This window comes from Schistocerca cancellata, chromosome 1 (genome assembly GCF_023864275.1).
Source record: "Schistocerca cancellata isolate TAMUIC-IGC-003103 chromosome 1, iqSchCanc2.1, whole genome shotgun sequence".
In the NCBI taxonomy this organism is placed as follows: Eukaryota; Metazoa; Arthropoda; class Insecta; order Orthoptera; family Acrididae; genus Schistocerca; species Schistocerca cancellata.
In genome coordinates this window covers 825,119,975-825,142,837 of record NC_064626.1, presented here as the reverse complement: position 1 = coordinate 825,142,837, position 22,863 = coordinate 825,119,975, and positions in this window count along the sequence as shown.

Genomic DNA, 22,863 nt, shown 5'->3' with positions numbered 1-22,863 from the left:
CGACTTTCCACTTCACTTATAAAATCTTCTGTGTTGATGAACTCTAAACTCATGGCTGCACTGTGTGGAGAACCACTGGGCTCAGCAACGGCTGCCTGTCTGTTGGCAACTCTGCACTGCTGTGTCTGTGATCGGTGTCCCAGTGTGAACACTCCAATACAAGCTAATGCATGTCCGGCGGTGACCGCAGCGAACGCAGTGTCGGTGTCTGTCACATGTGGCGAGGGTGAGTCACTGCTGGGCCACCATGACTCAGTGACTCAGTGCAGTGTCCTGGTGTGAATGCTCCAATTCAAACGAATGTATCTCTATCAGTGACCGTCACCGGTGACCGTCACAAGTGTCCCAGTGTGAAACTAGCCTTAGGTTCAAATGAAGCAATAATATTAGTTTCTCGATGCAAATGATCAATACATTTAACAAACATTCCATCAACCAAATTAACATTTACATTAATTAACTCTAATAGAATGATTTTAGAAACATCTTTATCAAAAGTTGTTTATAAGGCTCAATAATTTAATTATTAAATCGTAAAACACTTGCAATGTTATTTTATTTTATATCCATGTATAATTTTTATCACTTCCAATAACACTTCTATTTAAAATTTTATCTGAATTAATATGAATATTTGGTTTTTCAAGTGAACAAAAATATCTAATTTTTTTAAATTGTATTAAGCAGCAGGATTTCTATTGTTTCTCCATAACAGTAAAGTTTATTATTTTTTGTTGTAATATCTAGACTTAAAAAAGTAGAATAAAAACCAACTAGTGCAAAACATCTACAAGTTCTTCATTTTGGAAAAAATAAGTCATTTTCAGAACAAAAGAACTGAAAAAAATCTAATGAATTATATTAGTAAAAAGTATCTTTATAAGTGAGAGATTGAGAAAAAAACAAGAATTCCAGAAAAAATATCAAAAAATAATCAACTTTTACCAAGTTGAATTCGATGTGGAATAACTGGACCGTGGGGATGAGGAGAAACAACATTAATGATTGATAAGTACATTTTAGCAACAGATTGGTTAAATTGAATAAAAAATTATTCATTTGTATGTTTATTCTAAAAGTTATGATCAACCAAAAATCAAGAATTTACAAAAATATGTGAAAAAATTCAGGATAAATCAAATAAAATGTTGTGAGTTTTATTGAAAATAATGATGAAATTATTCCATTAGATGAATGTGATGATAATTCAGTTATAGCTTTTGATGATTTCATTCCGGAAAATCTAGATATAGTTTAATAATATTTCAGTAAAGGAAAACATAAAGGAACAGATTGATTTAAGTAAGTCAAAGAAATTCAAAAATTCTGAAAAAAATTTGTCAGAGACAATCCTAATCTTTTAAATATTTATAGATGGGATGACACAAATTTAAATCATATTTATCATAAATTTGTTGGTGGTGATTTAAAACTTGATGAATTGTACAATTATTAGTAAATGGTGGGATAAAGATAAATTTGGTTTTATAACAAAAGAAATCATACAAAAAATTAATGATTATAAATATAGAGAAAAGATAAAGAATTTTTTAAATGTTGAACATTGTATTGTATTGTATAGTTAACCAGGGACCTAGAAGCGATGGAGAGGCTCCTTCCCCACCACAGCTGCAGTGGTCCACAACCCCATGGCGAATACCACAGTCCACGTCACCTCTCTGCCATCCAACAGTGAACCACTATTTCAGGATTATTGTGCAGTTCAGCCCCCGGTGGACCCCCATCCCAGGGAACGTCTCACAACAGATGAATGTAGCCCCAATATTTGCGTGGTACTGTAATGGTGGTGTACGCATACATGAAGAACTTGTTTATGCGGCAATCGCGGACATAGTGTAGCTGAGACAGAAGAAAATGGCTCTGAGCACTATGGGACTTAACATCTGTGGTCATCAGTCCCCTAGAACTTAGAACTATTTAAACCTAACTAACCTAAGGACATCACACACATCCATGCCCGAGACAGGATTCGAACCTGCGACCGTAGCATGTGACAGAAGAAGGGGAACCAGACTGCATTCGCTGAAGTGGATGGAAAACCGCCTAGAAACCATCCATAGACTGGCCAGCTCACCAGACCTTGACACAAGTCTGCTGGGTGGATTCATGCCATGGCCCAGGCACTCGTTCACAGCCCAGAAAGCCATGAATTAGACTGCACGGCTAACCAGGTGGGCCAATGTTGAATATAAACATTGAACATAATATGTTGAACAGAAACATTGAATGTAAACATTAAACATAAATATTAAACTTAATTGTTAAACATAAATGTTTAATATGAACATTAATTTAAAACAAAAAATAAAATAAAATATTGATTACCATATTTTTATTCTTAATAAGTATTTGCAAAATACGATCTAGAAATGGTTAATAATGCAAAATGGTATAAAAAAGTAATACAACAATTAAAAGAAGAATTTAAGAAATGGGAAAACCAACCAAGAACAGAATATCAAACATTCAAAAAAGATGTTCATCAGTTATCGATAAACAGAAAAGTTAACCCAAAAAATTGAATAATTATAAGAAAAGTTTTAGAGCAATTGAAGAAAATAGAGAAGCTGAAAAACAAATAGTTCATTATAGCTGACATTATTTAGAAGAAGTTTATCATGCTGCACTACATGAATCCATTGCTGATAATCCGGCTAGGTAAGACTAAACATCAGGTGAATCTGAAATAAGTAATGTATTAGAGAATTATGAAAAAGAATGAAAGTTAAACTAAAATGAAAAAATTAAAACAAATAAATAAATATGGAATAATTTTTGAACTTATTAATCATAATGAAGATCCTGTTTTTGGGTTAATACCTGTTGGTACTTATAAATATATTGATAAATTACCACTCGAATTCACTGGTGATGAATTAAAAAATGTTGGAAAAGAATATGAAGAAACAGATGGATTAATGAAACTTTTAAGTAAAAAGCAAATAACTATTGGTGATTTAGGAAGAGAATTTAATTCTTTCGATTTACATAATTATGCAAGAATTTTATTCGATTCAAATGCAGTATACAATAAAAAATAAACCAAACAAAATAAAATCAAGTAGAGGCATTGATAATAATATTTGATTAAAAGAAATTTAGAAGAATATTTTCCTAGTTTTTCAGAAAGAGATCTTAATGATACATTAGAAAAAGTTGGTGAAGTTTTAGTAATAAAAAATTCAGAAAAACCAATCGAATATGTTTGGATGAAAGATATTAGACATGAAATCGACCGATTAACAGTCATTTATCGTGAAGAACTAGCTGGAAATGAAAATTATCACAATGACAAAGTTGTAATAACGCAAATGTCAACAAATAAATTAGTGATTTCCTTATTAATCATTCCAAACCAATTATTTATTTAATTTGTCATTCGAATAAATTTACCACATTCATTTTGTAAAAGTGAAAAACATGATAAAGGATCAGTAAATTTGGTTTTAAATAATTTACCAATGCCAAAGATGTATCTACTGGGATATCTGTACTGCAGGCCATTTACTAAACTAGAACAGAGACTAGCACGTGGTGACCCAGTTCTTAATGCATTAGATGAAGCATATAAAGAACATGATATTTCTTATAGAGTTAATACAGAATTAGAAGAAACACATGAAGCTGATAAAACTTCAATTACTTGCGAAAGAAAGAATGCACGCAAGTGATGCTTAATTTGGAGAAAACATAGTTGCAACAGCAATTGGAGGAATTCTGTATGGAAAACAAAAAATTATAAATTGGTTTAGATGTTGAAAAATTGGATGGGGTTTATAAAAATTCTCTATTATTATTTAATCTGTTGTTGTTGTTGTTGTTGTGGTCTTCGGTCCTGAGACTGGTTTGATGCAGCTCTCCATGCTACTCTATCCTGTGCAAGCCTCTTCATCCCCCAGTACCTACTGCAGCCTACAACTTCTCAATCTGCTTAGTGTATTCATCTCTTGGTCTCCCTCTACGATTTTTACCCTCCACACTGCCCTCCAATACTAAATTGGTGATCCCTTGATGCCTCAGAACATGTCCTACCAACCGATCCCTTCTTCTAGTCAAGTTGTGCCACAAACTTCTCTTCTCCCCAATCCTATTCAACACCTCCTCATTAGTTATGTGATCTACCCATCTAATCTTCAGCAGTCTTCTGTAGCACCACATTTCAAAAGCTTCTATTCTCTTCTGGTCTAAACTATTTATCGTCCATGTTTCACTTCCATACATGGCTACTCTCAGAAACGACTTCCTGACACTTAAATCTATACTCGATGTTAACAAATTTCTCTTCTTCAGAAACGCTTTCCTTCCCATTGCCAGGCTACATTTTATATCCTCTCTACTTCGAGCATCATCATTTATTTTGCTCCCCAAATAGCAAAACTCCTTTACTACTTTAAGTGTCTCATTTCCTAATCTAATACCCTCAGCATTACCAGACTTAATTCCACTACATTCTATTATCCTCATTTTGCTTTTGTTGATGGTCATCTTCTACCCTCCTTTCAAGACACTATCCATTCCGTTCAACTGCTCTTCCAAGTCCTTTGCTGTCTCTGACAGAATTACGTCATTGGGGAACCTAAAAGTTTTTATTTCTTCTCCATGGATTTTAATACCTACTCCAAATTTTTCTTTTGTTTCCTTCACTGCTTGCTCAATATACAGATTGAATAACATGGGGGAGAGGCTACAACCCTGTCTCACTCCCTTCCCAACCACTGCTTCCCTTTCATGCCCCTCAACTCTTATAACTGCCATTTGGTTTCTATACAAATTGTAAATAGCATTTCGCTCCCTGTATTTTACCCCTGTTTCTTCAGAATTTGAAAGAGAGTATTCCAGTCAACATTGTCAAAAGCCTTCTCTAAGTCTACAAATACTAGAAACGTAGGTTTGCCTTTCCTTAATCTTTCTTCTAAGATAAGTCGTAAGGTCAGTATTGCCTCACGTATTCCAATATTTCTATGGAAGCCAACTGATCTTCCCCAAGATCAGCTTCTACTAGTTTTTCCACTCGTCTGTACAGAATTCGCGTTAGTATCTTGCAGCTGTGACTTATTAAACTGATAGTTCGGTAATTTTCACATCTGTCAACACCTGCTTTCTTTGGGATTGGAATTATTATATTCTTCTTGAAATCTCAGGGAATTTCGCCTGTCTCATACATCTTGCTCACCAGATGGTAGAGTTTTGTCAGGACTGGCTCTCCCAAGGCCGTTAGTAGTTCTAATGGAATGTTGTCCACTCCCAGAGCCTAGTTTCGACTTAGGTCTTTCAGTGCTCTGTCAAACTCTTCACGCAGTATCATATCTCCCATTTCATCTTCATCTACATCCTCTTCCATTTCCATAATATTGTCCTCAAGTACATCGACCTTCTATAGACCCTCTATATACTCCTTCCACCTTTCTGCTTTCCCTTCTTTGCTTAGAACTGGGTTTCTATCTGCGCTATTAATATTCATACAAGTGGTTCTCTTTTCTCCAAAGGTCTCTTTAATTTTCCTGTAGGCAGTATGTATCTTACCCCTAGTGAGATAAGCCTCTACATCCTTACATTTATCCTCTAGCCATCCCTGCTTAACCATTTTGCACTTCCTGTCGATCTCATTTTTGAGATGTTTGTATTCCTTTTTGCCTGCTTCATTTACTGCATTTTATATTTTCTCCTTTCATCAATTAAATTCAGTTTTTCTTCTGTTACCCAAGGATTTCTACTAGCCCTCGTCTTTTTACCTACTTGATCCTCTGCTGCCTTCACTACTTCATCCCTCAAAGCTACCCATTCTTCTTCTACTGTATTTCTTTCCCCCATTCCTGCCATTTGTTCCCTTATGCTCTCCCTGAAACTCTGTACAACCTCTGGTTTAGTCAGTTTATCCAGGTCCCATCTCCTTAAATTCCCACCTTTTTGCAGTTTCTTCAGTTTTATCTATATTATTTAATCTATAAAATCAATAACTTCTCGATTTGTTATAATTTAATGCCAAGTGGAAAAACTAAGCCAAAATCAATTACACTTAAACTCAAAAATTAATAATCAAATATTATTGACTTTCATTAACCAATGATGAAAAAGAAAGAAAGAGAAAAACATGTTGAAATTTACTAGTTTTGGTAACTATTTCTGTAGTGAAATAATTGTTGATTATTTAATTAACAAGAAAATAACAAGAAATGAAGGTGGATTACTTTTATTACTAGCCACATTTCCTCATTTAGATACAAATGGTTCATTTGCTGGTCGAACTGTAGGAACTGCAAGTGCAGTTATAAGAAAAAAGGTGATAAAATATTAGATGAAGAAAACACATAATGTAGAAGTGGTAAAGAAAGAAAAAGGAGTAAAAAGACTTTCAAAGAAATAATAAATAGATAGTGTCAGAAGTTCCACGCGGCTTTTCGCGGATGATGCTGTAGTGTACAGAGAAGTTGCAGCATTAGAAAATTGTAGCGAAATGCAGGAAGATCTGCAGCTGATAGGCACTTGGTGCAGGGAGTGGCAACTGACCCTTAACATAGACAAATGTAATGTATTGTGAATTACATTATATGATAGCGGAACAAACACTGGTAGCAGTTACTTCTGTAAAATATCTGGGAGTATGCGTGCAGAACGATTTGAAGTGGAATGATCATATAAAATTAATTGTTGGTAAGGCGCGTACCAGGTTGAGATTCATTGGGAGAGTCCTTAGAAAATGTAGTCCATCAACAAAGGAGGTGGCTTACAAAACACTCGTTCGACCTATACTTGAGTATTGCTCATCAGTGTGGGATCCGTACCAGATCGGGTTGACGGAGGAGATAGAGAAGATCCAAAGAAGAGCGGCGCGTTTCGTCACAGGGTTATTTGGTAACCGTGAGAGCGTTACGGAGATGTTTAACAAACTCAAGTAGCAGACTCTCCAAGAGAGGCGCTCTGCATCGCGGTGTAGCTTGCTCGCCAGGTTTCGAGAGGGTGCGTTTCTGGATGAGGTATCGAATATATTGCTTCCCCCTACTTATACCTCCCGAGGAGATCACGAATGTAAAATTAGAGAGATTAGAGCGCGCACAGAGGCTTTCAGACAGTCGTTCTTACCGCGAACCATACGCGACTGGAACAGGAAAGGGAGGTAATGACAGTGGCATGTAAAGTGCCCTCCGCCACACACCGTTGGGTGGCTTGCGGAGTATAAATGTAGATGTAGAAGGAGAGCAAAGTAGGAGTCAAACATCACAAATCTATGAGAAGCATATAGAGGTACCTTACCCAGTGTTATGAGAGCATACGTAGTTCCTAAGGCTCGTAATAGAGGACATATACTATACACTCTTCATTCATTGCATAGAGCAGCAGTGTCCAACATCTGCCATTATCTCGTGTACCAGTGGAGGGCGTTTTGCTAGCAATCTATCACACACACGTGATGAAACAGTTTCAGCTAAGATGCTGGGCTTTGCAGGGGTCAGCGTGTATGGCCCATACAGACAGCATTATTGGGCTGTTCAGTTTTAATGTTAGACTTAGTGTTCTATAGTTTAACAGAGAGCAGAATTCCCATAATTCTAAGCTTAGGGTAAGTGGATTTTCTCAATACTTGATATTATGGTAACTGGCATGGAAGGTAAATTATTTCAACTGTAATATCAGAAGTGGTGTGGAGTGTTTTTGCAGCATAGCACAAGTGAACTTAGAGTGATGGAAGTGAGCTGGCACAGGGTGGAGGAGCCTTTCCCTCTCCTCTGTTTGTTTAAGATATAAAGTGGGGAGATGGAAACTTAGTAGAAGCCGTATCAGTGACCATATGCATATGAGGGGCCAGTTTACTGGAATTCTCTGTTGTTATAAATAGCCTGACAGGTCTGACCTGGATTTTTACACTATAGAGCCAGTACCCCAGTCTTGGATTCTGACATCATAGAGCTGTGCCAGTATGCTCCTGGTCGCCATATTTGGACACCATTCTGATGTCATAGAGCCTGCCCCCGTATTCTAAGTCTTGGATTCCATTGGCACAGAGTAAGTATTCCAGATCAGCCATCTTGCATCGCCATATTTGATACTTGTGTAAAATATACCTAATCATGGAGTAACAATACTTTAGTGAGGTGCTTAGATGATATGTAAATCGCTCAGTGCATGGTGTTCTCGTTATTGATGTCTATTTTTACTTTCCTTGCATGGTTCTTACATAATCCAGTAACACTATCAGCACTTGAGAGTTGAACATTCCTGTTATTTGTGCTGAATTCAGTTCCTGCCCTATTCTATCCTACAACAACAAAACACACACACATCAATACTAACTTCTGATACTGGTGACAGTTTGTATTGATGAAATGCCATGGATAAGCATGGTACAGACCACTAATCTCATTATATGTCAGTGTTTTTTCCATCATCTACACTTACAGCACATGTAACAGTTACGATTCGACTTGTAAATAAGTATCACCAAACTTGCCTCGGACAAAAGGTGAACAGAAGTCCCTTACACGTAAAAGTACCATGACATGACAGAAAATTTGATTAGTTTTCATACAGAAACAACACTGGCAGCCAGCCACAAGCATGCTGTGCATTGCACTGAAGTGTGTGCGTGAATCACAAAAATAGTCTGCTTTTGGAAATGCAAACCTTTCTTCTTTTGCTGACACAGCGTGATGGAGGCTGTTGACTGCATATTACATCCACTAGATGGTGATTGTGGTTCAAGTTTTCGTCTTGAAATGTTGTGTACAAGTATAGTATTGACCTCTATTCTCGTAGAAAATATTATACTTCCTCATAATATGTATTTGCTTTTTTTATATCTATGATTTGAGCTGTAATAATCTGTTTCACTCTCAAATGCTGTTGCTACATGCCTGCTACTTATAAGTTAGAATATTTGAGGGCTCTCTGTTATCAATTATGTTATCACTGGAAAATAGCCAACATCCATTCCTTACATAAATTATTTTTGTGACGAATTTTACGAGCTTAGCACATTGTACTATTATTTTTTTAGCTTCAGAGCCACCGCACAAGTATCTGTCATGGCGTTAGGTTATCGAATTGGTATTATGTGTGAGGTGTCGCTCTCTGCCTGGAGCTGTCACTGGAAGGTGTTAGGCTGAATACTGGCTGGGCAGACTCTTACGGCTTAGACAACTCTTTGAGTATGGCAGCTGACAGCTCTGCCTGACACTCTGAGAGGGTCAGTGGTGCATAATGATGGACTTCTCAACTGCAACAAGGGAGTTCTCCCTGAAAGGTATTTGTTCCAATAAAGACTCAAGTGTTCCTACCAAATAGTGTGCAGTTTGGACTTTAACTTAGGAGAATAAGTCGAGTGGTGCATGTCTGAAAGGTCTGCCCATCCCAGTGTTTGTTTATATAAAGATGCATGTGAAGATACTCGAACTTATAGTTAGGAGAAGCAGTGACCATACTGAGTGCATATTAGCTATCGGAAACATGTCAAGTAGATCAGCAAACAGGCCTGGACCTTCACAAATATCTTTTGTCTCTGATATTACAGCGTCAGTATTTCAGAACTCAGGTTCCGACTACATAGAACCTGTCGCAGTTTTCCGTCTATAGCATGCCTTGATTTTTCCTGTCACAATGTTAATAAGTTTTAATAAAAATTTCTAATTTCCTACCCCTTGTTATTCTGTGCTGTAAAAAGTCGCCTTTAGGAGAAGGAGCTCTTTGATTCATTCTGCACAAAACTCAAAATTGTACATTTACTACACAAGTCTTCAATCTCATGTACATTGACACAGTCCTCACATCACAATGTATTGAAGTGCCTAGGCTGTTTATGTAGTTTTTAGTACCCACAGTTTATGGAAATGAATGCATTTACAAAATATAATTAGAAAATATACCACACAACTAAAAGCATAGGTAAGTTCTTGGCAAACTATGAGCAGCTTTTTATGGGAAAAGTGCACCTGTCATTATTACCTTAACTGATAAGCACTATACGTTTCTGACTACAAAGGAGTACACACATATATTTCTCCAAGTCCTGTTTTTATTACCAATGGCTGCACAAACGTCAGGGACACTGGTTTCCTCCATCAACCTGGAGCTGAATTTGATCTTTAAGTAACGGAACTCTATGCAGTTCTCTCAAGAGGTTTGTGTCCAACTACAGCAGATTATGAATAACTTTGTATTTTTATGTAACATTCCTTTCAGTGGACTGACTCAGTCAATAAGACAAAGACTAATAATTATATTTCACAAACCTGGAGGTGCAGAAGTATTTATTATGACAGGCTTTGTAATGTAAGCTAGTCAGCTTAATAAGTCTACTGCTAGAGCAAGATCTATGCAATACCAGTGTTTCTGTAATTTTTGTCAGTATATTAAATATTTTGAAAATTTGTTGAACTATTTTATGGTGTGTAACATCAGTAGTTGTGGTTTTGGAAAATTTTTTCCTCAAGGTATTTCAGATGAAGAAGTTGCGAGTAAGAAGCAAACTATAGCAGGAATCCACAATTATTCATAATGAAGACTACTTCATTACCATGCAACAGTGTGAGATCTGAGCTGACTGATTGTTATTAGTGATTTTTCTGATAAATAAAAAGCAAAGAACATTGCAACTGCTAATGACAAAGAGTTACAAAAGTAAAGCAAGCTGCCAAAAATTTTTATGGTAGTAACCATGACAAAGTAGGAGACAGTGTGAAGTGCATAGTGATGTGTACTTCGATGACTAAAGTGTTATTATCGACTGTGTACGTTCTAATAAACTTATCTTGTCACAGTTTACGAAAATGCGTAAGGATGGAAAGAGAAAGTGTCACTTTTCGGATGATTACGCAAAAGAGTGGTCTTTTGTCAAGAAATGATGTACGGATCAGGAAGCATCTGGTGAGATTTGTAGCTGTTTCATCTCAGTAACTCATGGAGGTAGCCTGAGGCAGACGTGAGGCATCACATTTCTACAAAGAATCATACAAATAGATTCACAGTAGCATCTACATCAAAGCCTATTTCTACATTGATGATTAAAGATGATAACCAGAAAGAATTACTCGTTCCTGCTGCAGAACTAACAAAAGCTTATAAAGTTGTCAAGAATCACCAATCCTTCAGTTCTGTTGAATGTGCCGTAAAACTGAATGCCGCAATGTATGCTGACTCCAAAGTTGACACAGAGCAGTCTACAGCCAGAACCAAAGCTACAGCAATTGTTAAAAATATTCTCGCACCACACTCCATGTCCAAATGCATAAAGCAAATGCAAGAAATTTCACTTTATGGTATAGGCACTGACACATCGAACCACAAGGCTGAAAAGACGTTTCCTTTAGTTGTTCAATGCTTTACTGTGAATGATGGAATTCATCAAAAGCTGATGAAGTTTGATTATCTGAATAATGAATCATAGGAGACAAATGCAAAATTTTGTATACACACTTAAAGACAACTGCTAATTCCATTACATAAATTAATCTCTTCTTGTGGAGACAATACCAATATCAACTTTGGAGAGTTTCATGGATGCGGCCAGAGAAATGTGTTTCACCAAATAGAAGAAGAGTTAGGAAAAATTGTAGAAGAACTTGCATGCCCTGTCCGTATTCTCCACAACACTATATTACGCACTGGTGGAGTCTTAACTGTCGACATCGAAACAATCGTCATAAAAATATTTCATTATTTTTAATGCATACAGGTTAGTGATTTTTCAGTACACATGATAAGGGCAGAGAAGCTCAAAGAGTTGTTCTTTTACGTTGATGTCAATCATCAGACTCCTCTACCTTGCTCAAAAACAAGATGGCTGTCATTAATGCCCATGGCTAAGAGAATTCTTGTGCTTTGCATTCAATTAAAACAATTTTTCGACGCCAAACACAGGCCACCTAAAATAATTTCAGATTTTTTTAGTAATCCGATCACTGAAACTTGCTTCATGTTTCTGAAGTCAATCTTAGCTCTGTCTGACAAAAATATAAAAACCATGTAGAAGGGTAAAGTATCGAGAATTGAAATAAGAAATGTATTAATCGACACCTAAAGATATCTAATTGAAAGGAAGACAGCAAATTTTATTGACATGCAAACCAAGATGAATTTGAATCAATTATAGAATGAGAACCCTAACCAAGAAAAAATTAATTTTATTTTGAAATTTGAGGATCAGAAAATTGGCATTATATTACACAGCATTTCAATACTTAGAGAAGTGGCCTATTTATTTTAGTAAATACCAAGTATTTGATTGGAGGAAATATCTGAAACCCCAGATTGGGTGATGATTAAAAACACTATTATATACCTGACTAAAAATTGTGTGAAGATTTCAGGTGACAGTTGTTTTCAGGAATATATATATATATAATTAGAGAAGTGGCCTATTTATTTTAGTGAATAACAAGTATTTGATTGGAGGACGGTATTTGAAACCCCAGATTGGGTGATGATTAAAAACACTATTATATACCTGACTAAAAATTGTGTGAAGATTTCAGGTGACAGTTGTTTTCAGGAATATATATATATATATATATATATATATATATATATATATATATATATATATATATATATATATGTATATGTATATAATTAGAGAAGTGGCCTATTTATTTTAGTGAATAACAAGTATTTGATTGGAGGACGGTATTTGAAACCCCAGATTGGGTGATGATTAAAAACACTATTATATACCTGACTAAAAATTGTGTGAAGATTTCAGGTGACAGTTGTTTTCAGGAATATATATATATATATATATATATATATATATATATATATATATATATATATATATATATATATATATATATATATGTATATGTATATAATTAGAGAAGTGGCCTATTTATTTTAGTGAATAACAAGTATTTGATTGGAGGACGGTATTTGAAACCCCAGATTGGGTGATGATTAAAAACACTATTATATACCTGACTAAAAATTGTGTGAAAATTTCAGGCGACAGTTGTTTTCAGGAATATATATATATATATATATATATATATATATGTGTGTGTGTGTGTGTGTGTGTGTGTGTGTGTGTGTGTGTGTGTGTGTGTGTGTGTGTTTTTGTGTGTGTGTGGGTGGGTGGGTGTGTGAAAAGTTTTTTAGAAACCAAACGTGACTCAGACAAATGAAAGTCTAAGCACTCTGTGGAAGAAAGATGGATTTACTTTCTTAAGGAAACCTAAAATCCTGAATGAAAAAGTCAACTGCAAAAACTATGCAAGTATTTGATTTCTACTTCTGCCCACATCTCCACTGTGGATAGCGTATTTTCGCTAATGTCGACCCAGTGGACTGACGAAAGAAATCGGCTGCAGGCAGAAAGTGTGGAGTCAGTCTTACAGTGTCAGTTTAACTACAAGATGGCCTGCACAAAGTGTTATAAATATGTAACAGGAAAAAGACTTGCTGAAAAAGGTGAAATGCTCCGAAAAATATGGTGAACCAAATAGTTCTGCTGCAACGAGTCCAATGAATTGTGCTCTAAATAAAAAGTAATTATATTAAAAAAATTACTTCATTTGTTTACACCATCTCAGAGCGTTCTTGATTAGATTAGGTTAGATTAGATTAGTTTTTCATTCCATAGATCCGTGCTGAGGAGATCCTCGTGGATGTGGAACATGTCAATTTATTTTTAAAGCTGAAATAACAATACTAATACACTCCTGGAAATTGAAATAAGAACACCGTGAATTCATTGTCTCAGGAAGGGGAAACTTATTGACACATTCCTGGGGTCAGATACATCACATGATCACACTGACAGAACCACAGGCACATAGACACAGGCAACAGAGCATGCACAATGTCGGCACTAGTACAGTGTATATCCACCTTTTGCAGCAATGCAGGCTGCTATTCTCCCATGGAGACAATCGTAGAGATGCTGGATGTAGTCCTGTGGAACGGCTTGCCATGCCATTTTAAACCTGGCGCCTCAGTTGGACCAGCGTTCGTGCTGGACGTGCAGACCGCGTGAGACGACGCTTCATCCAGTCCCAAACATGCTCAATGGGGGACAGATCCGGAGATCTTGCTGGTCAGGGTAGTTGACTTACACCTTCTACAGCACGTTGGGTGGCACGGGATACATGCGGACGTGCATTGTCCTGTTGGAACAGCAAGTTCCCTTGCCGGTCTAGGAATGGTAGAACGATGGGTTCGATGACGGTTTGGATGTACGGTGCACTATTCAGTGTCCCCTCGACGATCACCAGTGGTATACGGCCAGTGTAGGAGATCGCTCCCCACACCATGATGCCGGGTGTTGGCCCTGTGTGCCTCGGTCGTATGCAGTCCTGATTGTGGCGCTCACCTGCACGGCGCCAAACACGCATACGACCATCATTGGCACCAAGGCAGAAGCGACTCTCATTGCTGAAGACGACACGTCTCCATTCGTCCCTCCATTCACGCCTGTCGCGACACCACTGGAGGCGGGCTGCACGATGTTGGGGCGTGAGCGGAAGACGGCCTAACGGTGTGCGGGACCGTAGCCCAGCTTCATGGAGACGGTTGCGAATGGTCCTCGCCGATACCCCAGGAGCAACAGTGTCCCTAATTTGCTGGGAAGTGGCGGTGCGGTCCCCTACGGCACTGCGTAGGATCCTACGGTCTTGGCGTGCATCCGTGCGTCGCTGCGGTCCGGTCCCAGGTCGACGGGCACGTGCACCTTCCGCCGACCACTGGCGACAACATCGATGTACTGTGGAGACCTCACGCCCCACGTGTTGAGCAATTCGGCGGTACGTCCACCCGGCCTCCCACATGCCCACTATACGCCCTCGCTCAAAGTCCGTCAACTGCACATACGGTTCACGTACATGCTGTCGCGCCACGCTACCAGTGTTAAAGACTGCGATGGAGCTCCGTATGCCACGGCAAACTAGCTGACACTGACGGTGGCGGTGCACAAATGCTGCGCAGCTAGCGCCATTCGACGGCCAACACCGCGGTTCCTGGTGTGTCCGCTGTGCCGTGCGTGTGATCATTGCTTGTACAGCCCTCTCGCAGTGTCCGGAGCAAGTATGGTGGGTCTGACACACCGGTGTCAATGTGTTCTTTTTTCCATTTCCAGGAGTGTAGTATGAATATATACAATACATCATTTGTGTCTATTGCAAAATTCGTCAATGGAGTAGAAGGAGTTGGCCACTAGTAAGTCTTTCAGGCTCCTTTTAAATTGATCTTTATTTGTAACTTAATTTTTTATGTTTGCTGGCAAATTATTGAAGATGAGCGTTCCTCAGTAGTGGACCCCTTTTTGAATTAAAGTAAGGGCGTTTAAGTCCTTGTGCAGATCATTTTTTTCCTGGTATTGTATGTATGAACTCAGCTGTTTGTTGGAAAAAGAGGTATATTATTTAGGACAGATTTCATTAAGGAGTAAATATACTGAGAGGCAGTAGTTAGTATACCCAGTTCTTTGAAGAGGTTTCTACAGGACGTCCGTAATTTAGTCCACAAATAATACATATGACACGTTTTTGAACTTTGAAAACTTTTGTTTGACTTGAAGAGTTACCCCAAAGTATTACACCATATGACATTATGGAATGAAAGTAGGCAAAGTATGCAAGCTTTTTCATTTTTATGTCACCTATGTCTGCTAACACTTGAATTGCAAATACAGATTTGTTAAGGTGTTTCTGCAGTTCTGTGGTGTGCTCCTCCCAACTGAATAACGAGGTCACAGCTAGCTAGGGCAACCCAGTCTTTGTTACAATGAAGTGAACAAAGAGCAAAACAAAAGTCGTCGAGAAGCATGGCGCATGCAGGGGAGAAGAATTCCATGTTAGCTTTGTACTTATCTTCATACATCTTTCTAAACCATTGTCTGTAAACTTCATTTTTGAGCTATGCACCTCTGAATTTTTGTTGACTATGTTTACTTCTAATTTTGGAGATTTTCCTCAGGGGTAAGTAAGTTCATGACTGTCACTAGCTCTGCATAAAGGATTCATATTTCTTGCTACAAAGAAAAAGTCATAGAGTGTAACAAAATATGCTTGTATAATACACAGCCAGACAACTAACATATTTGAGAGATATAATTAGTTATTAATGCAAACACAATCACTCATCCAGTCACAAAAATTGTTGCCTCAAAATATCGATTCCTTAAATGAGTACCGTACATGAAATTTCAGTGCCACCAACAATGTGGACAGATAGCATGCTTCAAGCATATTTAACGCAACTGCTAGCACTCCAATAGAAGATTTGCGAAATGTGTAAAGTGCGAACATCAACAATGAAATTATTGATATCGAATTACGTCATTATATTCTTGCTCACTGAGTGGTAGACGTTCATAGCAACTGAGATGATTAAAGAGACAAGTTTACTTACAAAAGCAATAAGCCAGTAGGGCTGTGAAAAAAATCCTTCTTTGTTGTTTGTTTTCGATCAGTATAAGAGTACAAAGTACTGTCAAATTTTTATTACATCGAAATTATTGTACATATTCATTGATGCTTTCATACATCGTACACACGTATGAAATTATTGCAAATGGATGACAATTATTGTATGGTTGTGAACACTGGAATTTAAGTACCAACAACACCGAGTTCCAATGCTTGGTACAAAGCAATGCAACTCGATAGGAGAACGTGACCATAATAATGAACATACAATGTTGATTGACATAAACTAACGAAAATTTATTAAGTCGCTCCCTAAAAATACTAAGAGACATTTTTATATAGGACATGCTCTCCCATAAAGCATAAAGCTGTTCAGATATAATAAGCTTTGCGTTGTCTTAAGTTTTTTATAATTGTTGTTTATGAATTTTGTTTCTGTAGAATTTAAATTTTAGCTTTCACTATGGGCAGGCTTGTGACAATAACGGAGATAAGATGTAAAAACTCCTGGCACCCCCATACCTATACTTGTTCCAGAAATAAAGGAATTATGTCCCTGGACCTAGATCCTAAACAAATGGTACTCAAGAATATAAAAAAGCCAAAATCATAAGTATAAAAACTAACTTGAAACGTATGTCAATGTCTCGGGTTTTTTTTAATTGTAAATGCAAAAATTTTTAATTTCATTTGTTCAGTGAGGTATCCAACTACTTTCTGCTGACGTCAACAAGTACTGAGGTTTTCACTTCCAGCAGGCAGTGCGGGCATATTCCATTTAACATATGTACGGGAAACATGAGACAGTAATTTTTAATGACAAATGACGCAAGAACTGATGACGAAAACACATTTTACTGTCAGTCTGTAATTACTTTATACACTATGTGATCAAATGGTTCTGGACACCTGGCTGAAATAACTTACAAGTTCGTGGCGCCCTCCTTCGGTAATGCTGAAATTCAGTATGGTGTTGGCCCACCCTTAGCCTCCATGAAAGCTTCCATTATCGCAGGCATACGTGCAATCAGGTGCTGGAAGGTTTCTTAGGGAATGGCAGCCCATTCTTCACAGAATGCTGCACTGAGGAGAGGTATCGTCGTCGGTCGGTGAGGCCTGGCACGAAGTCGGCGTTCCAAACCATCCCAAAGGTGTTCTATAGGATTCAGGTCAGGACTCTGTGCAGGCCAGTCCATTACAGGGATGATACTGTCGTGTAACCACTCCGCCATAGGGCGTGCTTTATGAACAGGTGCTCGATCATGCAGAAAGATGCAATCGCCATCCCCGAATTGCTCTTCAACAGTGGGAAGCAAGAAGGTGCTTAAGACATCAGTGTAGGCCTGTGCTGTGATAAGGCCGCGCAAAACAACAAGGGGCGCAAGCCCCCTCCATAAAAAACATGATCACACCATAACGCTATTGCCTCCGAATTTTACTGTTGGCACTACACATGCTGGCACATGACGTTCACTGGGCATTCGCCATACCCACACCCTGCCATAGGATCGCCACTTTGTGTACCGTAATTCATCACTCCACAAAATGTTTATCCACTGTTCAATCGTCCAACGTTTACGCTTCGTACGCCAATCGATGCGACGTTTGGCATTTACTGGCGTGATGTGTGGCTTCTGAGCAGATGCTCGACCATGAAATCCACGTTTTCTCACTTCCCGCCTGTCGTAGTACATGCAGTGGATCCTGATGCAGTTTTGAATTCCCGTGTCATGGTATGAATAGATGTCTGCCTATTTATTACACATTACGACCCTCTTCAACTGTCGGCTGGCTCTGTCAGTTAACATACGAGGTCAGCCTGTACGCTTTTGTGCTGTATGTGTCCCTTCACATTTCCACTTCACTATCACATCGGGAACAGTGAACCTAGGGATGTTTAAGAGTGTGGAAATCTCGTATACAGACGTATGACACAAGTGACACCCAATCACCTGACCACATTCGAAATCCGTGAGGTCCATGGAGCGCCCCATTCTGCTTTCTCACGATGTCAAATGGCTACTGAGGTTGCTGATATGGAGTACCCGTCAGTAGGTGGCAGCAAATGCACCTAATATGAAAAACGTATGTTTTTGGAGGTGTCCGGATACTTTTGATCACATAGTGTATAAAGATGTCGAGGAAAGTTGAAGTAAAATATCACTGAAGAAGTCAAAGGGATCTTAATTGAAATGCACATTTTCGATCTTTTGTCTTCTGTCTGTTCTATGTTCTTGCATTACCTGCATGTTAAGTAGTGCCTTTCTGAATAATTCATGACAAAATTTGTATATTTTATTGAAATATACTTCAAGAAAGTTTGAAATATTGTCTGCTTGTTTTATTTGGAAACAAGCATCTAGATTACACCCGTGTTAACTATCCGTAACTAACGACGGAAAAAACGGAAGAACAAAATAATGCATCACGTATTCTGACGCACTTCAAAATGACAGATGGGCGTGGCCCCTGTGCAGCGTTACGTTCAACCTCAGTTTTAGAACGAACGGAAAATTATAATGCAGATAAACTATACATTTTTGAAATCAGCATGAAACGCTCTTTTCTATAGACCAAGAATTTTTTTCAAATTTTTGGTCATTTTCACGAGCATGTCCCCTTAAAGCAAGCTGTCGATCTTTCCACCACTTCGAAATCTTATCAAGATCTCACTCAACATTTGTGCAGCTTCATTCAGACTGTACTTCGTTGTACACAGCTATAACATCTGCAAGACGTCTAAGGTTACTATTAATGTTGTCGGCAAGGTCATTACTAAACAACATACACAGCAATGAATCCAATACAGTTCCGTGGGGTTCACCCAAAATTACTTCTACATCTATCGATCACTCTCCATCCAAAATAACGTGCAGCGTCCTCAGTCCAGTCATAAATGTCGCCTGTTACCCCGTACGATCATACTTTCGACAATAAGCATAAGTACTTATAACAAACCAAGAGTTATGGCTATTTTCCAGGTTAAAAGAAATTTGCAGTAACATGTTCTTTTCACTACTGTTTACTCCGATTTTTGGCTTTAAAGTATGACATTCAGCTTTCTCAGATAGCTATGCTATATCAATGACTTGGTGATAAATAAAGGCCTTAATGGGCCATCACTTGTTAAATATGTATTGACAATTCTAGTTTGTCAAACCTTACTACATCGAAGCGACTTCACACTATCAATAGCACTGATAAAAGTTGTCAGTTAACGACGCTATTTTACAATGTTAAGATGTTGAATACCCAAAAGAAAGCGTTTGCTATAGTTATTTAACTATAGTTTGCAGGCAACAGAAAACCACGAAAAAAGACGAAATGGGTCAAATAATAGTTGAATGAAAGCAATTGCTGGTCACGTGTTAATTTACTGAATTAAGTCAGAACCACAGATCACAAAGACTTCATAAATTATTTTCTGATGAGCCCTGCATTGTACGCTAAAGAGGCAGCCGCAAATGGCAAGAGATTAGGAGTAACTTAGAGATTTCTGGAGACAGGCAGATCATTCTAATGCTTGTAGTTTAGTTCTGTAATATCAACTAGCACAATTAGTAAAATTTTGTGGAAATCTGTGAGGCAATTATATCTGCCTGGCAAGGATCGGTTCAGGTGACAGTGTAAAACAGCTTTTTTATGCTTTGTGACAATTTGACGAAACTGACGTGGATTTCGCGATCTCTTACTAGTCACTGCAGATATATGACGTACTTTTCGAAATGGAAAGGTTTCTCCAAATTGCTATGTAATACCCCAATCGACACCAAATTTTTAGATTACTGACGTAAGCAGTGCCATAGGAAATCGTCAGTTAACCATGCTAAAGTGATATATATAATGATTATTTTTGCATAGGCCTATTAAAATTCTTTCAGGTTGAAGCATTTGTTAAGAATTGAATCTGAGGTATGATATACACGACGGCATATTGAAAAGTAAAGAGTGCACACTAACGGCACATGGCTGGTTCCTGAAGCTCTGTCTACATCTGATTGGAGAATATTCACCCCATTTAAATGGCGCTCCCAAAACCAGAATTCGTAAACCGATTTCCCAAAACCGCTTCTAGTTGCCAGTTTTCCAACTCTACAATAGATATTCGTACCCATGTAAATGCAGTTTGTTTTGAAACATGCTTTATTTGTCGATGAATGGGTTACATTCAGGTAATATGGACCTGTTGTGAACTGAAGGGGATGTATACATATTGGACTGAGCATGAAGTTGTCTACCTGTAAATTTGAATGAAGAGACGCACCGATTCTGTTGACTGAATCAGATACTGGATGAGCTGTTTTTCAGACCCCCTTTTTAACCAGGCTGCAAATCCCTTCAGATGTTAACATATAAACAAGATACTTGCCAAAATGTCAATACTTGACCTCAAACATTCAGTATTATTACAATACTGACAATATTTTGAGGTCAATTAATAATGCTCATCAATATTTCTAGTATTGAGACCAATTCATATTGGCCATCATGCCATGCCGCACCATGCCCCATCCTATCAAAACATTCTACAATGCTTTTCAAGTCGCAGCATCTACAGTGACCGTCCCATCCAGTCCCGTCCCGTCCCAACTCGCCACGTCATAGCATAGCATCAAGGTTTCTCGGCAAGAAAGGTTTGATGGGTGCCGTGATCTGTCTGTTGTTGATCACATGACCCCCCCCCCCCCCCCCCGCCGCAAACTCATTTTCTCCCGATGTACCGCTATGTGCAGATATACATATTTCGTTTTGTTGTGGTTTTAGTGGTTAATATCAATTTTTGTTCGTTACTTGTTATAAAATTGTTTTGTTTTGTTATTTCTTTTGTTAATATTTATAATAAATGAAGAAAGGTTAATTACAGCAGTGAGGCAGCAGTCTGAATTGTATGGCATGAATGTACTAAATTACTTGCCCTCTACTACATTTATAAAGTGAATTTTTATACATACTGGTATGGTATTTAATATTTTACAGTTAAATGCAAGCAATATGGCTGCAACTTGATGTGAAAAAAGTACTGTGGATAGAATCAGATTGATTATCAGGTGGAATTTATTTGCATATGTATTTGTAATGTTTCATAAAGAAATGTCTGAAACCTTCAGACACTGCAAGTTGTTTGTTTAAATATGTGTTGTGGCAGGCTTATTTACTGTTAAGTAGATCTCTGAATTGGGATGTGAAACAGTTTGCAGGCATCAGTGGTCAATATTTATGTGGTTTCACTAGCAAACCCCAGTACAAAGAAGGCTATTGAACCATTAAAAGCCAAATACAAGATGTATAGAAAACGTAAGTCTTGAAGGGAAAGGTATTAACGGATATATGGCTACTACATAAAAATTTACACTGGATTAACAACAAAGCTTACCTTAAATAAACCAGTTTTCCACACAATACGAGGGCAGCTTGTAACACTGTTTCTTTTAGTAATTCTGAGTGCAATTAATGTAACAAACAAACAAAAAAATTGATGCTTAGACTTTCTAAAATATAAAATAAAGATTCCGATTCTTCAAGCTCCTTGTAAAATATGTGAAATTTCCTTTCTATACCACATAAGGATATTTTTTGAACTAAAATTTTTTATGTTGTTTTACACTTCTGTCTTCCTTCTCTAATATACGACATATCCCTGCAAGCTGCAAACCATAGGTGCCCAATAAATGTAATGTTCATACAAATATGGACTCAGATATCCACATGTATAAGCTACCACATTGTGCATGTGCACTTTGTGTTTAAAGACAGTTGAAAATAATCTTGAAAAGACACCAACACCCACAGAAAAAACTGTTGAGAACAGCCCTGCGAGTTAAATCACATGACTTGAACTGACTTGACATGTCGTGACGTGACAGACAGCATGAATACACCTTGACATGACGGTGCCGTGATGGCCAGTATGAATTGGTCTTTGACATCATATCAATACATACCCTCAGACGATCAATATATTGATAGTTTGACAATATTATAGAACGTGTGAGGGGCCCCTTTACAATGAAATTGACAAGAACAGTCACTAAGTTTACATGCGACAAGACGAAAACCGAATTTCGAAAACAGTTCTTTGAAGTGTTCACATGATCACCCACAAGTGGTACTAAGAAAACGGTTTATGAAATCTGGTTTTGGGAGACCCATGTAAACGGGATGTCAGCTGTTTCAATGTGTCGGTCGGTTGTACAGATGAGCAAGTGCTTCTATAAAATTTCGCCTCCTTTCCTATTGGTTGAATGCCTAGAAGGTATTGTGCCTCTGGTTGCAAATCTAATTTTATAAAGAAAACGTGTGCCAACTTTTTTTTCTTTCTGATGAAGGAAAGAGGAGGATGTTGATAAAAATGATCCGAGAGAAAAATCTAGTAGTTACAGAGAGCACAAAAGTTTTCGTCCTACATTTTCCTATAGATCAAATTATTCGGTAAATCGAAACAATTAGACCTGTTGGCAAGCAATTGTTAATAGCTAACAAATTGGAGCATATT